This window comes from Athene noctua, chromosome 5 (assembly GCF_965140245.1).
Source record: "Athene noctua chromosome 5, bAthNoc1.hap1.1, whole genome shotgun sequence".
Taxonomy (NCBI): Eukaryota; Metazoa; Chordata; class Aves; order Strigiformes; family Strigidae; genus Athene; species Athene noctua.
In genome coordinates, this window is record NC_134041.1 from 15,359,858 (window position 1) to 15,376,200 (window position 16,343).

At 36.5% G+C, this 16,343-nt stretch overlaps 1 protein-coding gene and 1 long non-coding RNA gene across 17 annotated transcripts in view; one reads left to right on the forward strand and one right to left on the reverse strand.

The window, feature by feature from the left end:
• ADGRL2 (adhesion G protein-coupled receptor L2) overlaps positions 1-16,343 on the forward strand; it is a 395,343-nt gene that overhangs the window by 191,988 nt on the left and 187,012 nt on the right. The gene's annotated exons all lie outside the window — the stretch shown is intronic.
• The window catches only part of LOC141960648 (uncharacterized), a 28,882-nt gene continuing 24,774 nt past the window's right edge, over positions 12,236-16,343 (reverse strand). Inside the window, exon 3 of the long non-coding RNA XR_012633676.1 lies at positions 12,236-12,799. This is a non-coding gene — a long non-coding RNA (uncharacterized LOC141960648). The remainder of the gene's footprint in view (positions 12,800-16,343) is intronic.

Genomic DNA, 16,343 nt, shown 5'->3' on the forward strand with positions numbered 1-16,343 from the left:
GAAATTCCTAATCACTTCAGTGGGTGGTAGACAGGGCTCAAGTGTTCCTTTAGATGAATTTCAGCTTCTAAAAAATCTTAGGGGTTGAGTAATGTATTCTTGTTTATTTTTTCCACTTTACAGATAAAATCTAGAGAGCATTCATCATCACCTGGATAGAAGTGATTTAAAGCAGTTCACAGTTTAGGCTGGCAGCCATTTTCTGAACTTCAGCAAAACATCAAATCAGAACAGCAAGAAATAATATAATAATGATTTCATGTGACCCTTGCAAAAGGGATACGGATAAAGATTCACATACTGCTAGGGAATTCTACGTGGATCAATTCTGGCTTTATTGACAAAAAGCATCCAACTGCCCCTGACTCTAGAAAAATGCTTTTTTCAAATTAACATTAAGAAACCTATGCTCTTTTATTCTCCTGAAAATAAAGTTTTATAACAGTTCAGTCTCCCTTTTTTATTAAGAAGGATCCAGTCCCAGTGCCCATGTCTGGTCATGAGACTCTCCTCACTTTCCTGATCCGTTTACTCTCTCAGTTCTGCTTCTTTGTCTCCTTCTTCTTGTTGCAGTCTTCATATTATTTTTTTCCATTCTCTTTTCATTTCTTGTCATAAGATTTTCTTCATTATAATCCATCTAACAGTGGTGTTCAACATAAGTATCACTGAACAATAAAAACAAGCTACTATGGCAAAACACATGTAAGGTTAGAAGTTGTGCAGTCACTAACAGAAATCTTCATTTGGTTTCCTTTGTTTTTACTGGGTTCTATTGATTTTTACTGGAGTACCAGTCTTCCCAAGAGCCAGCAGGAGAGCAGACCTTTGGCTCTCTTTCAAAATGCATTTGCCAAATAATAGCATTAGAAAACTCTAATAGAGAAGAAAATAGCAGTATCCAAGAACTGTACACCAAGATCCTGTGTACACCAGAACTGTACACCAGGATCCTTTAAGCCTGCCCATTTAGCCACTCTACACTCTACACTCATTTAGAAAGAGATCCACAGAAAACTCTGACATCAGTGGATTTACAAGGGCAGAGTTTACTTGACACTAATAGCACTGATGAGAATAACAAGCTATTACAACCTTTCTTTTACCATTTTAAAAAAACCCTTCAGTTTTCAAGCAAATATGATATCACTTCAATTCAGCCCTATATAGAAGATATATCTTTGGACAGAAGTAAAATTTGATGAACATTGTTGTTTTATGACCTACCTTAATTTTTTAATATGCTTTTATGTGAACAAAATTTGTTTCTCCCTCTGAAAAGAATTTTTAGAAACAGAGCACAGCTTTTTACTGAGGTTAATACAGGCTTGGCCTTTATCTGCTCATTTTTTTGACATTATAGTTAGTTTCTGGGAGAAGGAATGAAGGAAGCATACAGCCATGCATGGCCAGGCCCCCTTGCACATTACTGATGAGTACACAGTGCTAGTGAACTGAGGAGGAACTGAAAGGACTGCCAATTTTTTTTTGCTGCGGTACTACAGAATAAACAAAATAATGCAGAGCCTAACATAGAAAAACACTATTATGACAAGAATCAAATATTTTGGGGCATTTGAAAAAGCTCTGCAGAAAATCAGACTCATATCTGCAAAATCATTGCTTGGGCAAGCTCTGTTTGAAGATTTGTGGAAGGATTCATGATTGATCCTTATACTGAAAAAAAAATGTAACAAGGGAACCTTTAATATTTGTGTCCACATCTTTAGCTAGTGGAAACGATGCAGTTCCATTAAGTCAATGCAACTGTCCTAATTTGCACCAGCTGAGCTTCTGCTTCTTTGTTTGTGTAGCCTTGTCGGCACCCCTTCCAAAGGAAAGCAAACATTCATTGTTCTTTCCTGGGTCAAAGAAAAGTCAATGCAGAAGGATCCCAAAGTTTCCTTATCTCTTCTTTTTCTCATTTTTGCAACTAGCATTGTTCACATACAAATGATTTAAACTTACAGTGCAGAACTTAATGCATGTGTTTCAGAATGGACCTGACGCTGGCTGATGGATGAGTAATTTCCATGAGTAGTATTCACATATTGTCATTGGTTTATGCAACGTAATTCATGCTACATTAATTCAAAATGCGTAAACAGAAAAAACAGCACAACCTGAATCACAATTCATTTCTGATGAAATTAAAATCACCTTTTCCTCTAAAGATTTGCTTCTTGCCCATTTATTTCTTTTAGCAGTCATTTTAGACCCTTTATTATTTTATCCTTGTGGCGTCACAGAACCTGTTCTCAGTGAGTTGCTTTTTCACTCTAAGTCGAGGCAACGCAGTATCTGGATCCCTGCAATGCTGTCTGCAAACAAGCTATTAGTGATTGAGGCACGATCATCAAGAGATAGATGATGGTGCCTTCATTTGCATTCACATATATACACTCTTATTGCACATTAAGAGTTATATTGCTAGCCACGATTTTATTATTTCCCATATAAACACTTGCTCATATTCTCATAGGATGTTATGTGTTCGTTACAATAAGAGTAGCTCTCTTGATTAAGTTGAAATCCATATCTTGAAAGGGTTTGTAAGTTGTTGAAAAAGATTTTTGAAAGCTGTTTTCTAGGAACAGTTAAGGAGAAGCTCCTTCTCATACGTTGGTAGGTATTTCTAGTCATCTAGCTTCTTTCAGAGTTAATTGGGAGGTCAGTACTTAGTCACCCCTCAATTAGTCAATGTTAATTATAATGTAAGAAATATCACAGCAAAACTGGAGTCCTAGGATCCACCCTCTGCTGAGACATTAGAATAAGTTTCAGGACTCTGGCTGAGGGTTTGGTGCTGAATGTTTCTTGCGACTGTCTCAGAATGGCTTGCAAATCTCATTAAAATGCTATAACCAGAATGAAATGTGGTTTGGAGTGATTTCCTTGTCCCTGATGGAAATCACCCGTTCCCAGGATATTGCTTTCTCAGTTTTGCCAGGGACAATATATCCCTAAGGCTCGCAAAGCACTTGGGAGCAAGGAAAATGTTTGGCCTTTAAAATAGACAAGGTTGTGTCAAGAGTCAGTTATTTTAAAAGAAAAAAAGAAGTCCCTGGAGTGACAATCTTTGCAAGTTTAAAAACTTTCCCCTTTTCAAGTGGTGCAAGCTGAGCAGTGGGCTCTCCTTGGCTGTACATTCAGCACTTTATCCATGAACAAATTATAAATATTTCCAGAAAACCCATTTCTATATTTATTTTCAGAGTGATGTCACTTCCCCTCTTTGTACAGCTGGTAGGAGAGCATTTTTTTGTAACTGGAGGACTGCGGTCCAAAGCGAATATTTTCAGGGATTATAGGGACACATAGTCGGTGTGCTAGCTCTGTAACTGCAGTGGTTTTCACTGTAAATGAAACAATGTTACTTTACAGTTCCTCACCCAAATTCTCTGTATTTTTTTGGTTTAGTACAGGCTAAAGAGCACGTTTTTTTGCTGGGAGTCTCATGTGAAAATATTGACAACCAATCACTAGGCAAACTCCAAACCAATCACTAGGCAGACTCCAGTAGCAATTACTGTAAACTGTACTGCTCTATCCAATAACGTTAATATTTTTAACAATTGTCTTTCCAAAAATAACTAAACTTCGTGAAGATCAAAAAATGCACAGAACCATATAGTTCTCTGCTGCCTTTGAAGTATTTTCTGAAATAAATCATTATTTAAATATATTCTTCAGTATACAAGTACTATATAATTGATGCAGTAAGTATATCTGAACCTTTGATCATACTTTTATCAGTATCAAAATATGTTTTATTGCATTTTACAGAAATGTGTTACATTTATATACCTTTTTGTTTACTCTCCACCACTTTACCCCTGAGAAGAGGCTCTTACAAGGCAGGGTGTTTAGCAGCATCCTACCCACATTTCGGCTTAAGGGTGCACTTCCCTCAAGGAACAGAAGGCTGCTTAGTTTATAAATATCTTCTCAGCCTCTTTCTATTTGAAAGGCCAGTGCTGCTGGGGCTCAATCACTGGTGGATAGGCAACCTTTCCTGTCTGGCTATGGTAAACAATCATCAGGTTTTACCTTCTCCTGCAGGAGTCTGAGAGCGTTAGCTGTGTGATAGACCTATGCTCAGGAAAGAAGGGATCTGTCACTGCTTTTATATACAGAGCACAAATAGCTGCATTTCCTGAGCCCTGGCTGCCTCATTAACAATGTTCTTTAGAAACATTTTACAAAAAAAAAAAAGAGATTTGTTTCCTTTTCATTTACGTACATGTAATGCTTAACTTTGATGGTATGGCCATGGTTTTCAGAGCAGGGCTTCTTATCTAGCCCAGTAAACTGGACGATGCTTTAAGAAAGCCAAGCAGTTCCTCGAGGTCACACATTCCTCCAGTGGCTCAATCAGGATTAAAGTCAGGTTGCTCTTACTCCTTACTTCTCCCCACTTAATCACATGGCCTCCCCCACTGCAGACAATATGCATCTGAATTACACTGGCTGGGAAAAGTGCTGCAGACAAGAAAGAAAACAGTATATCATACATCTATAGCCTTGGGAGTTGGGGCAGGTCAAGGCAGGGTTAGCAGCTGGTTGCAGGTAATGCATCTTTTCACCAGTAAAGGTCAATTTAGAGTGAGATCCCTATCAAAAATGCTAACTCAGTGCCCTAAAACCCTGGTTTGAGCCCCTAAAGAAGGATTTCAGTAGCTAGATCCTCCATGTTTAACATTTTGGTGTTCAGAAATTGATTTCCTGCAGGTTTAAATAAGACACCATGTATCTTGGCTCCAATGCAGGTTTCTAGAACTTGAGTTGATATGGGAATTTTGTGTTGTGCTTTCTTTATTTTGTGTATTGTTAAATTATACCCTTTGAGGTGCTCTCATCATTAGTGTCATTTACTCTCAAATTCTTATAAACGTTATTTTGAAGCACTTCAGATATTTTCATTTTAATGACACATAATGATAACTGCAATTATTAAAAAGACATCCCCATGCAAACCTAGCAACTTCTTAAGAATCCTAGAGTTCCTTAGAAAAGCAGTAAGACAATAAATTAAAATAACATTTAGGCTAATTGTGAGCCAGTTTTAAAACCAGCATTTTAGTTTGCTATTTAAGTGTTTTCATAGTCTGATGTCTAAAGGAAAATAATTCTATTGAAACAGCAATTTTAGAGCACAGAGGGCAGAAACACACAGTTTTAGTAAACCTTTGGAACAGCTAGCAAAAGCAGTGCCACAAGAAAAAAAAAGAAGTAATCATTTCCATATCGAGAGTGTTAAGATCATGTACTAGCAGTACCTTGAATGTTAATTACAGAATCCTGAAGTCTATTCAGTATTACATAAAGAATCAATTCAATGACCTGAGATCAGATGAAATATGAAAAGGCTTCTTAGTCTGCCTTTGTACCCTGATGGAGGCACTTTCAATCAGCGGAAACCAGTACATTCATTTACTTATTAGCAAGTTATTCAAAAAGAGAACTCCACTGTGAACCATCTATAGAACAAACTAATCTGGTATCTTTCCAGGAGAGGTGACCATCTAATGTCTGAAATTCACAAGATGAATGAAAATTTTTGCCGATATATACATGCTGATGCTGAATGACTATTAAAAGATAGAAAGGATCAAAAAATTCACCAGAAGTTTTTCTTGCTGATAGAACATGTGTTAGGTCAGTTTTGGGGAATGAAAGGGAATGTAGGAGGAGCAGGGCAAATCATAAACCAACAGCATGCATGTTACAGGTAACACTTGAAATATACAATATAACTCAGAAGAACACAGCAAACTTATTACAAATTCCACCAAACCTCAGAAGATCATTAAAGCATTGAAATTATCAGTGAATTTGCCCTAATCTGATGTCTGCTCAGTCTTGCCAGTGATTTCATGACTTTAAGCAAGTATGTTTTGTAACAGCATTCTGAGTAAACTTCTGTTCTAAGAATGCAGCCAAGCATCTTAATTTAGCTTTATCTGTAAAGTTTCTAGATTGTCTTGTTCTATGGAATAGTCCAAATGAAGTTTAGATAAGCATGAAGCTGTAGAAATCAGGTATAATTAAGGTCAGCTCCCATATTCATCCAGTTGAGTCCCATGTTGAGCTCCCATATTCAACCCAGTTTGACTATGTACTTGAGAAGACCTTCGATATGACACTTTGATATTAATTTTAGAATATGGTCTAGATCTCCTCTTATCTCCTATCTCACTCAGTTTCCTCAGTGATTTACATGAAAAAAACAAACCAGGAAGGAAACAGTGTTGGCAAGTGGATAGAGCAGCAGGGTGGTGCAGTTCCAGGTTTTTTATCTGTCTGGGTGGCTGAGCACCATTTTACCTTTCTGTGGTGCTATTTCTATGACATTTCAGTTAACTGATTTCTTTAATTAATTGTGCTTTGTGATCTACATGTGGAATACACTACAGAAGACAGACATTATTTATTACTATGGATATGTCTACTCAGAAAGTAAATATTTTCATTAAAAATATGAGTTTATATTGTTGTACAAAAATGGTTTTGAATCGCTTGATGTTCTTGCATTGATCTCCAAGTGGCTATTTTCAATTTTGCTTAAATTGATTAAGAACAAGTTAAGAAGCTAAAGCAAAATAGAACATTCTTTAACCTGGGTTGTACCTTTTTAATCAAAGCAGTTCACTTTATTTTTAATCTGTTGAGGCAGTTGACAAACATGAAGCAGAAAGAAAGAAGGCAGAATGCAGGACAGTAAAGAGGTCAGTGATAGTAAAGTCTGAGAGACTGATTATGGCAGACCAATGTAGTCTGGAGTTTGAGAGAGAAGTTTGTGGACACATTAAGACATCAAGAAGTTTTATATTTAGAAATGTAATTTTCTTTTTCTTGTGTTTGTGTGTAAATGATAAAGGGGAAATATAATCCCCAGCACCACTGATAGAAATGATGTCCAAAAAAAAAGATGGAAGTAAGAGATGTGATGAAAGAAGATATGAAACTCAAATAAATTATTTGCATGTATGTTTATGTTTGGAAAGCCAGATAGAAAACAAAAAAACAGAAACAAAAAGTATGGTTAGGAAAAGCTGGTTTTAATTGCTAAAACAGAGTAAATTTTGAAGGAATTAAAATTTAAAATTAATTTAATGAAATTTTAATTATTTTTGTTGATATTTTCTGTTATAAACTGAATAAACTAGTTTGAAAAGAGCAAGAATATTTAGAAAAAAGAACTTTTCACAATCTTTTTTTCCTGGTGTTTTGTTTTGTTTTTTTTCTTTCTGGTCTAGTATTTCATAACTCTTTAGCTTGTGTAGATTCAGAAAAAATACTTGCCATTTCTCTGCCTTGAAAATCAACATAGCTACATTTTATTAGGAGATTTTTATGATACATAGGGTTAATGATTGTTATTTAGTATAGAATCATGAAAGGATATAACTTATGGAAAGTCATTCTGTAATTAGGTAAGGGTTGTACTTATTCTGAATGGAAATGTACAGCTAGCATTTTCAAAACAAATTATAGCACACAAATTAGTGGGAGTCTATCAGCACAATGTTTACCAAGAGCTTGTTGGAAACATCCCAGTTGATTACTGGTATTGAGGGTGAGGTTTATAGCACTGTTTCTAGTCTGCAGGCCTTGCTGTGTACCTGGTGGATGCAACAAACAGACACTGCTTAGGGTAGATTTGTAAAGGTTCTTTGCTTGCTTGAGATTTTTCCCGTGGAGTTAGTAAATAATTGGCAGAACCTTTTATGTATTAGGCAAACCACATCTCAAACCACATTTCGTATACATTTTTTTTCAGCTTTTCATCATGCCCATATGCACACTGTTACTGCATTATGTCTTTGTATTGATACTTTTGTGATCAGCAGGGGCTGTTTGATTCAGGTTTCAAAAAGAGAGTGAGATTGTAATTTTTAAATGGTTGAGGATTCTTCATAATGAAAGGTTCTGTATTATAAGAAGTTGTTGTATATCTAGAGCACAATATGTAAACATAAATCACTGTATTATATTGACATGTATAGGTATATTAGGTATAATCTGACTGTCCACATTTGAAGAGAAAATGTAACAATATATCTGTAGGTTATGTTGTCATTGGAATAGATGTAACTGCAAACACATAGCCATAAATATAATTTTCTTATATCAAGGAAAAGCCTGGGAAAATGTATACAGCTTTTAACCACAAAGATTTCAATACAGCTTTGCTAAAGCTAATGCAAGATAACTGGGAGCTGTGTGAGTTTCTATCCTGTAGGGTCTTCCTGTGTCACAGCAACACTGCGTAAGGGAGGGAGCAGCCTCCACAGAGCTGCAGCAGCCGTGCCAGGGTGGCAGCAGCCTCCCCAGCACTCGGTCCTGCCCAATTCAGATCTGAATGATACAGGCACTACTCAGGTCCAGCTGCAGGCTCTCTGGCTATTTCCTGCATCTGTGAAAGAAATCATAAATGCTTATCTCCAAGAAGTGGTGAAATAGCAAGTATGTATACTATCTGAATAACAGATTGAAAAATTTTAAGAAAGAAATTTAGGTTAACATTAATGGGTTTGATTCAAAAGGTTCTTTAAAAGATTGCCATTTCTATTTTAGTTAGTATGTATATGTATAGTATTCCTTAATGCGGCACCTGTAACAAAAAAAACCTCTCAGGTGAACAGTACAAAGTGTATAGTACTTTGGGGGTCATTCATGCTTCAATTCTGTGATTTCTTGGCAATCGTGTGTAAGTTTGTTTTGAATTATTATTTGACTAGGACAGGACTTACAATGATCTGGATGCCTTCTCAGCTCTGAAGAGCTTACATACCTTGTAATTGCCTCTAATGTATTCCAGTTTTTGTGTGCATTTGTAACCATGACATCTGGTTCTTTGCCAGACTTTTTGGGTGGCATTGATGTACACTTCATTCTCAAAGTGCTGAGTGATACGGTCATGAAAAATACCTCCTCTTTGCCCATAAAAAAACCCCAATCATATCAGAGATGTTAAAATTTATGCTAAGTCTATTCAGTGAAACATAAATAGTCATCACTTGGAGAACTTGCTGTGCAAGGCACGATCCTGCAATATGCTAGGCTCTTGCTAGATATTCTCAGCACCCTCAATTTTTAGTGAGTTGCCTGATGCTCAGCACCTTGTAGGATCTGGCCTCAGAGAAGGAGCATGAAAAGACCCAAAGCAAAATGGCAATCATTCAGCTGTTCATTGTACAACTTTTCTTCTCTCTCAAAAGTAACAGTTCAAACAAAGGATTAATTTAGAAAGAGAAAAAATAATTAAAACTGAGAGAAAAGGAGGAAGAAGGATGTGTGGAAAAGAATGTTAATAACACTATTTGAAGAGGCATAGAAATTAGAGAGATAGAAAACCTGATTTTTCTTTTAAATAACATTAGGAAGGTTGTAGATGTTTAATATTGTCCTTGAATATTTCGCAAGTGGCACAACCACTTCATGAGATGCCAATTGCTAAAATACAGAGTTGTGATTTAAGGTGACAATGTCACCTTAGTTTTAGACCAAGTGATGGATTTTGTTTTGAGATGGGCTATACCAAACCTAAGATGTGTTTGCATTTTTTTAATTTCAGTTAAAATTACTCTGATTAAAAACACCACTCCTATAACTTTCTATTAAAATTTTGTATCTTCTAATGTGAACTCAAATAGGCCTTACAGAATACCAAGTGCTCAGGAACAGGGCTGATGCATCTGCATAGCCAAGACACACACCAAAAATCCCAAACTGTATAGATCAGCTTTGAACAGTTCTTTCCTTTTTAACTGAATGGCTATAAACAACACAAAGAGTTTTTTAAAAATAGTGGAAGCGTATTCTTAACAGCTTGCACCTGGTTTATGTGAAAAGCTAATATGGAATCCTGCAATACTGACTGATACCACTTCCTTTTCATTTTTTATTATGATAAAGAATAAAAATGGCAAGGTGGTGGTACAGGAAGCCTTAAGTCTTTATTTCATTGGTTTTAAAGTAGCAGACTGCACAGTAAATCAACTTAATTTATATACCATGTTTATTGTTAAATTCTTCGGATTCATTAAAGCCCTGGAACTGCATTCATATAACAGAATATGACCTCTTTTCCTGGCTGTTTAATCCATTTTCAAGCTGCATACACCTCTCTGAATATGTGTTAAAGTAGTAGCCTCATTTGACAGGGAGATTTCATAAAGCTTTGAAGTGTATCATTAAAAAGGATGCTGTCAATTTGAATTTTTTCAAGATGACCAATTTAAAAAAAAAAAAAATCTTTTCAATGTTGAAGGGGTTTTTATAATTTCTAGAAAGAGTCTACAATTTTTTTTTCTCTGTGAATGTTTGGAAGCATCAGTTAGAAGACTAGAGAATATTACTGTCATAGTCATCATTATTAATCACGAACACTTGTATATCCCCCCTCTCACATCCTTTTCTCTAACAGGAACTCAGCCCGGTGCATACAGCCAGCTTGAGTCCTGTGAATCATCTTAGCATTATTGTAAATCTTTGAAATAGGACTTTACTACAACATTGCTTTGTCCTGTGCACTGCGGTTATTTTCATTCTTTGACTGCTGTCTGTTGTTTAGAGAGGTTTTTTAGGCCTGAGCTTTCCAGCGCCTCTCTCCAGCAGAGTCCTGCCGGCAGAGACTGCACTGTCAACCAACCTTTCAGTCATGGGTCTTTGATAGACAAGCTCTGCCAGATGTAGCTGCCATGATTTCGGATATTCATGCTCACAGCTGTCCATCTTACAATTCTGCTGGAAATTACTGTCAACCTACAGGGACAAGAGAGAGAAGCATGCGCCTGTACTTGAGCCACCTACATTCACATCGCCTGTTAATTTAAACTGCCAGTGAAAGAGCCTTTGCCCTAATCTTCTGGACTGTCGATGGGATTATGATTTTCCAGCGGAGGGGCAGGGCATAAAGCTGGGAAATGGTAACATCCGAAATTGTGGCAGCTTTGTATTTCAGTGTATGTGAGCCAGAGCACAAACCACCAGTGCTAAGTAAACAGGAAAAAACTAGAGCAAAAAAAGGTCTTTAATCTTTCTCAGATACACTGCATGACAATTTTTTAGATGAGAAAGTGGCATTCAAGTTCCCAGTGTCCTTTTAATGACTCAGTCGAATATATTTTATTTTCCCAGTAAAGTTGTTAAACTGTGAATATTTTATCCAAAGCAATTAAAGTTACTTTTTACTCTTACAAATTGGGCATAGAATATTTAAATATGAGAGAGAGAAGGAACACTAGATAAGATAATATCTGACAGTTTATGGGAATGTGTTTCAAATTACAAGCAAAGCATGTGCATGCACACATGAATACAGCTGTGGTTTCTCTTCAGCATTAGGTAATGTACTTTCATAAAAGAAAGAAGTGAAGGCTCCTGCTATTCTGTTCAAAGGGAGGACGTTTATATATTTTATATAGCACTCTTTATACTGCTGTGTTATGGTATGTAATATATTGGAAGTTCTCAGTCTGTGATAGACCCCCAAAGGGTAGACATGTAGGTCTAAGAGATGAAAAAAATCAAAGACATGATCTCTTGACAGAATTGTATAACCTTCTCACACTGCCTCTGAACTTCACTGAATCCTCGAAGTGACAGAAAGCTGGCAAGCTAAGTAGAAGCAGCTGCTTGTGATGGCATGCCTAAGATATATGAATCTATTCAGTGTGATCAATGGCTGAATGCTCAACCACCCAAGTCATTGATCACTGTGATGACCCCAGTTCCGGCTAAGTCCATCAGGTTGCTGCGGAGGCTTTAAGAAGAAGAGAGTGGAAAACGGAAAGCAGGACATAAACAGCAAAGGGAGGAGAAAGACAGAGGCATGAGCCCTCCTCATAAAAGTTATTCAGGAAATTGCAAAGCTCATTACTATGTGTGCGGTACTTGATCACACTGAAGTTTTGCTTTAAGGTGCATACCTGAATAAATGCTGAGAAATTCTGTTCTGTACATAGTCTGGGACTGCCATGGGAGCCTGTCTTCCATGGAATTTCAATCAGGGCTAGGGGTATAGGTTCTCCATGCTCCTTTGGCAGTCTCAGCTATAATATGCACACACGCCTTATTTTTTATATCCTTCCCACAGATGTTCTTTAAAATATTTCATGTAATAAACAAAATATCAACCCACAGTGTATGCCAAATTTTGCCAAAGAAAGCAACAAGGATATAGTGCAAGCAGAGTGTTTATTGTGTGAATGTGTAAAAAAGGGTACAAGTGAGTTTTATTAAATGTGTTCTACTCATACACAAAAATAATTTAACAATCGAATGGTTTCACAAAGGGAACTATTTTAGTGCAGTTGCATCATGAAAAATTACTTTGTTAGAATGGCAGAACAGGTTTCCACATGCTTTAAGTCTCAGCGGATTTATCTAATTTTCTCAGTTCACTAATAAAAATATATTTTACAGCTTTTAACTACAAAACTTGGAAAACTCAAATGGGCTGCAGAAGGCCAAGCTGTATTGCTTCTATCTCACGTATCCTGTTATTACTAAAGATGCTCCCAGTTAAAACTTAACAGTTTTTCTGCTACCCTTCATTGTGATAGTTCAGTTTTAGCATAGCACAGAATTTAAATGCACTGAGACTGCATAAATCTCATTGTTGATACAGTGAGTAATGCCAAAATTCAGTTCACTCCATCAGAAGTGGGAATAAAAACACTTTTCCCACTAAAGTAATCATACATGAATGTGAATATACACAAGGGGTCTGATCCAGAAGTAAAAGTCTCTCCCAATAACTTGGAATCTGGATTTAGTCCAAAGAGCAGATCTGTTGAACAAAACCAGTACATCTTACGTCAGCACTTTTAAGTATGGAAATGCCCTATAAAGACAAATGTCTTTGAGGCTATTGTTCAATTTAAGGTTAGATTTGTTCCACAGAGTTATATTCTGAATGAAAAATAGTCTCACATATACAAATTGTTTAGTTTCATATAACAAAAAATTATATGAATTCCAGCTACTTGCATTTAGTATTCATGATGCACCAATTAGATTATGACTAGAGCCAAAGTGCTCAAAGCAGAAGAGATTAATTTCCATTTTCACCAAGAGAAAACCACATCCCTATTTGTTGTATTATTCTAATGCATGCATTAATATTTCTTTTGTTTTCATTTTCACATATTTCATTGTATAGCAGTTGGACTATAAATAGAGCTGTTAGTAAGGTATAGTTTCTAAGTACGTAGAATCAGAAGCAGCGGTGCTTTCTTTTGTCCTTGTGCAAACTGGGAGTACTTCCAGTGGTACCATTGGGATTACAGTATTGTAAAAATGAGACAGAATTACATTTTAAATCTTCCTTCCAACCATGTCTTCATATCCTTTTCTCGAGGTCCAAATGCTCTTTGATTTTTGAGCACTTCTAAGTCGGCAAAGATGCACTGTCATAGTCATAACTGTTGGATAACACTATCATGAAAATAACTGAATTAACTGGTTAGAGTACAGTTCCTTATTTCATTATGTGACTGGGATATCGAGCTGTCTTATTTTTCTTTCTCAGTGCAAAACACGTAGTAATTTACGCAGCAAATTCTTTCCCTGTGACATACATTGCTTTGAGGTTTGAATGATAGTAGTAAACCTAACAATTTTACCCACGAAGATAAAGAATCTATTCAGTTTGTTCACCTTCACCTCTAATGTGTGCATCCATTTGCACCTGCATAAATGTGATTTACAAACCCAAATTTAGTTTATATGTAACACATATTACTACTACTGGTTTTTATGATTGTGTCTTTGATCTCAATATGCAGACCTTTGGCTACATCAGTTCTGCACATCTCAGGTATTCCTTATGGGCTTTCATTGAATCTCCCACCACAAAAAGGGCCTCTTTTGCATTTCGTTTTATAAATACTATATCAGAACAGATTTTTGTAGAAAATCTCTCAAAGTTGATCTCACATACTCCACTGATTCCAGATGGTATTAGAAGTGCTTGTCAGCAGAACTACCTGCCATCACATTTCTGACCTGGGCAGATCTCTGTCTTACTCTTGCCGTTCCTGGGCATTTCTGTTATATATTCCCACCATCCCTCTCCATTCAGTCCTGTAGCTTAATGAGTTTGACAGAAAATCCCTCTGTTTTTATCTTAAAGGCAGGCAAAAAAAATGTGTGTGTCATTTTGCTTGGAAGTCACAACACCTATATGACTTTTTTTTTTGAAATTGCATTTCCTGCAGCAGAAATGGGAGCACAGTCAGTTGGCCCAGAGGAACTCCTAGACACACACAGCTGGATAAATTCCTGCTGTTCACTTTTGTCTTGCCTGTAGGCATTTTTTAACAGTTTTTAGTTCAAGTGCTCTTTTACCTCTTGTTTAATTTTAATTTGTCTAACAACATAATAATACCTTTAGGGAGTATTAGTGCTACTGTAAGAGCATACATAAATTCTGTATATACATGCATGTATGTATGTGTGTGCAGTGAGCAGTGCCTCCTCTGTAGTAGTTCCGTTCTCCGGCTTGGTTAAGCTGTAAAAAGATCACAATATGGTCACTTGCATAAACAAGGAAAATGGACTCTGTATCGATTAGGCTTTATAGAAAGGTTCTTTAAGCTCGAGTAGAGTTGAAACTAAGTGAGAAGAGAAGAGAAGAGAAGAGAAGAGAAGAGAAGAGAAGAGAAGAGAAGAGAAGAGAAGAGAAGAGAAGAGAAGAGAAGAGAACTGAGCAGAAATTGCTCCAAGCAATACACCAGGTAGCGAGTCTTTAACCTGGGGAGAGAAGCAGAATGTGTTGAGCACCTGGAAATGGGAAGCAAAAAATGAAACTCTGGAAAGTTTCGCTCAACTTTTGAATTTTTCTGTCATGCTACCCTTTCTGTCACACAAATTTCTCCCTCGTTTGGCAACCATAAGAAAAATGGAGCTGTAGCAGCTACCAGTGCCAGACTCCATGTCCTCTTCCTGAGGCAAGACATTCAGTCTGCAAAGAACCAGGGCCAGGGGAAATGGGCCATTCTCCCAATAAATTGTCTGTTTGGTGGACCAGGAAGAGGCTCTGCAATGGATACCTGCAGTGCAGCAGCTCTTGGAGAAGCTCCTGCAGAGAGCAAGGTGGTGCTGGGCAGTGGGAGGATGCCAGGAGCTCTGCTGGTGCCAGTGGAAAAGGCAACCCTGCTGGATTGCTGAAGTGAGTTTTTGGAGGTTATATCAAATGTAGTTTATTATACTCAGAATGAGGGAAGGGGTGGGTTTATGTTAAAACAGAGACTAAGGGAAAACCTACTTGGAGGAGGAATGAAAGGGGGGGAGGAGACAAACTATTATTGAAAATTAAAGGTGACCCATAGCAAAAATTTGTAAACTGCTGATAAGAAGTCTAGCAAGAACGCTGTGTCCCCTACAGAGCTGCATGACATTCCTTTGTTTAGAGATTACATTGTATTATACTCTATTGTACACTGGAAAGCACACCCTCACCAAAAAACTTTTCTGAAAATTTTAAACTTTTGATTATTTCAAATAAACACTAACAGGTAAAGTGCTTCATAAAGTTTAAAATACTTTAACAAGTCTGCTTTTTTTGAATAGGTAACTTGTTTGTTGCGTAGGTCTTTCATACAATCCTAGAACAAGAATCAAAAGGATAGGAAAATATGCTCCAGAACAGAAATCTTTATACTGGAAATGTGCAAGAATAATCCCAAATATATCAGCCTTTAACTCGATTATATTTAATAAATTCATAAAATTAACAAATGAAACAGGAATGTGCACAGAGCAACATGTAATAAATCTCTCCATTTCTATATTTTCTGATCATTTCTGTTCCATGCATCTTTCTTCATATGGCCCATAAAGAATAAAGTCAAATTTCCTCTCTTCTGTGCTGCAGTAAAATCCCACAAGGTTCAAAAATGACAAAGCACTGTTCTGTGGGGATTTTTGCTATATTTTTTATAAAAGTCTCCAGTTTATAAACTATTCAAACAAGGAATATATTGCTTGGCACAGATTTCCAGTTGTATATGGCATAGATAATTTCAGCATTATAAAATTATTATTATAAAGACTATGCACCAGATTATCAGCTGCTGGAAATCAGCATAGCTCTTCCCATGTTACATGAATCAACTTTTAAACGAATTCTTTAAGTGCAACAAGTTATACTACAAATATTTTGTACTCTTTAGTTTTGCACGGATAATGAATTCTTTAGGTATAAAGTTTGGGTGGGTTTTAAATTTTAATTTTAGTACAGAATTGCAAACTCTGAACTTTAAATGATCTGTGCATCCTCTATGGCACAAATATTGTTTGGACACATTATTAAAATTTACAGTGTATAGTTA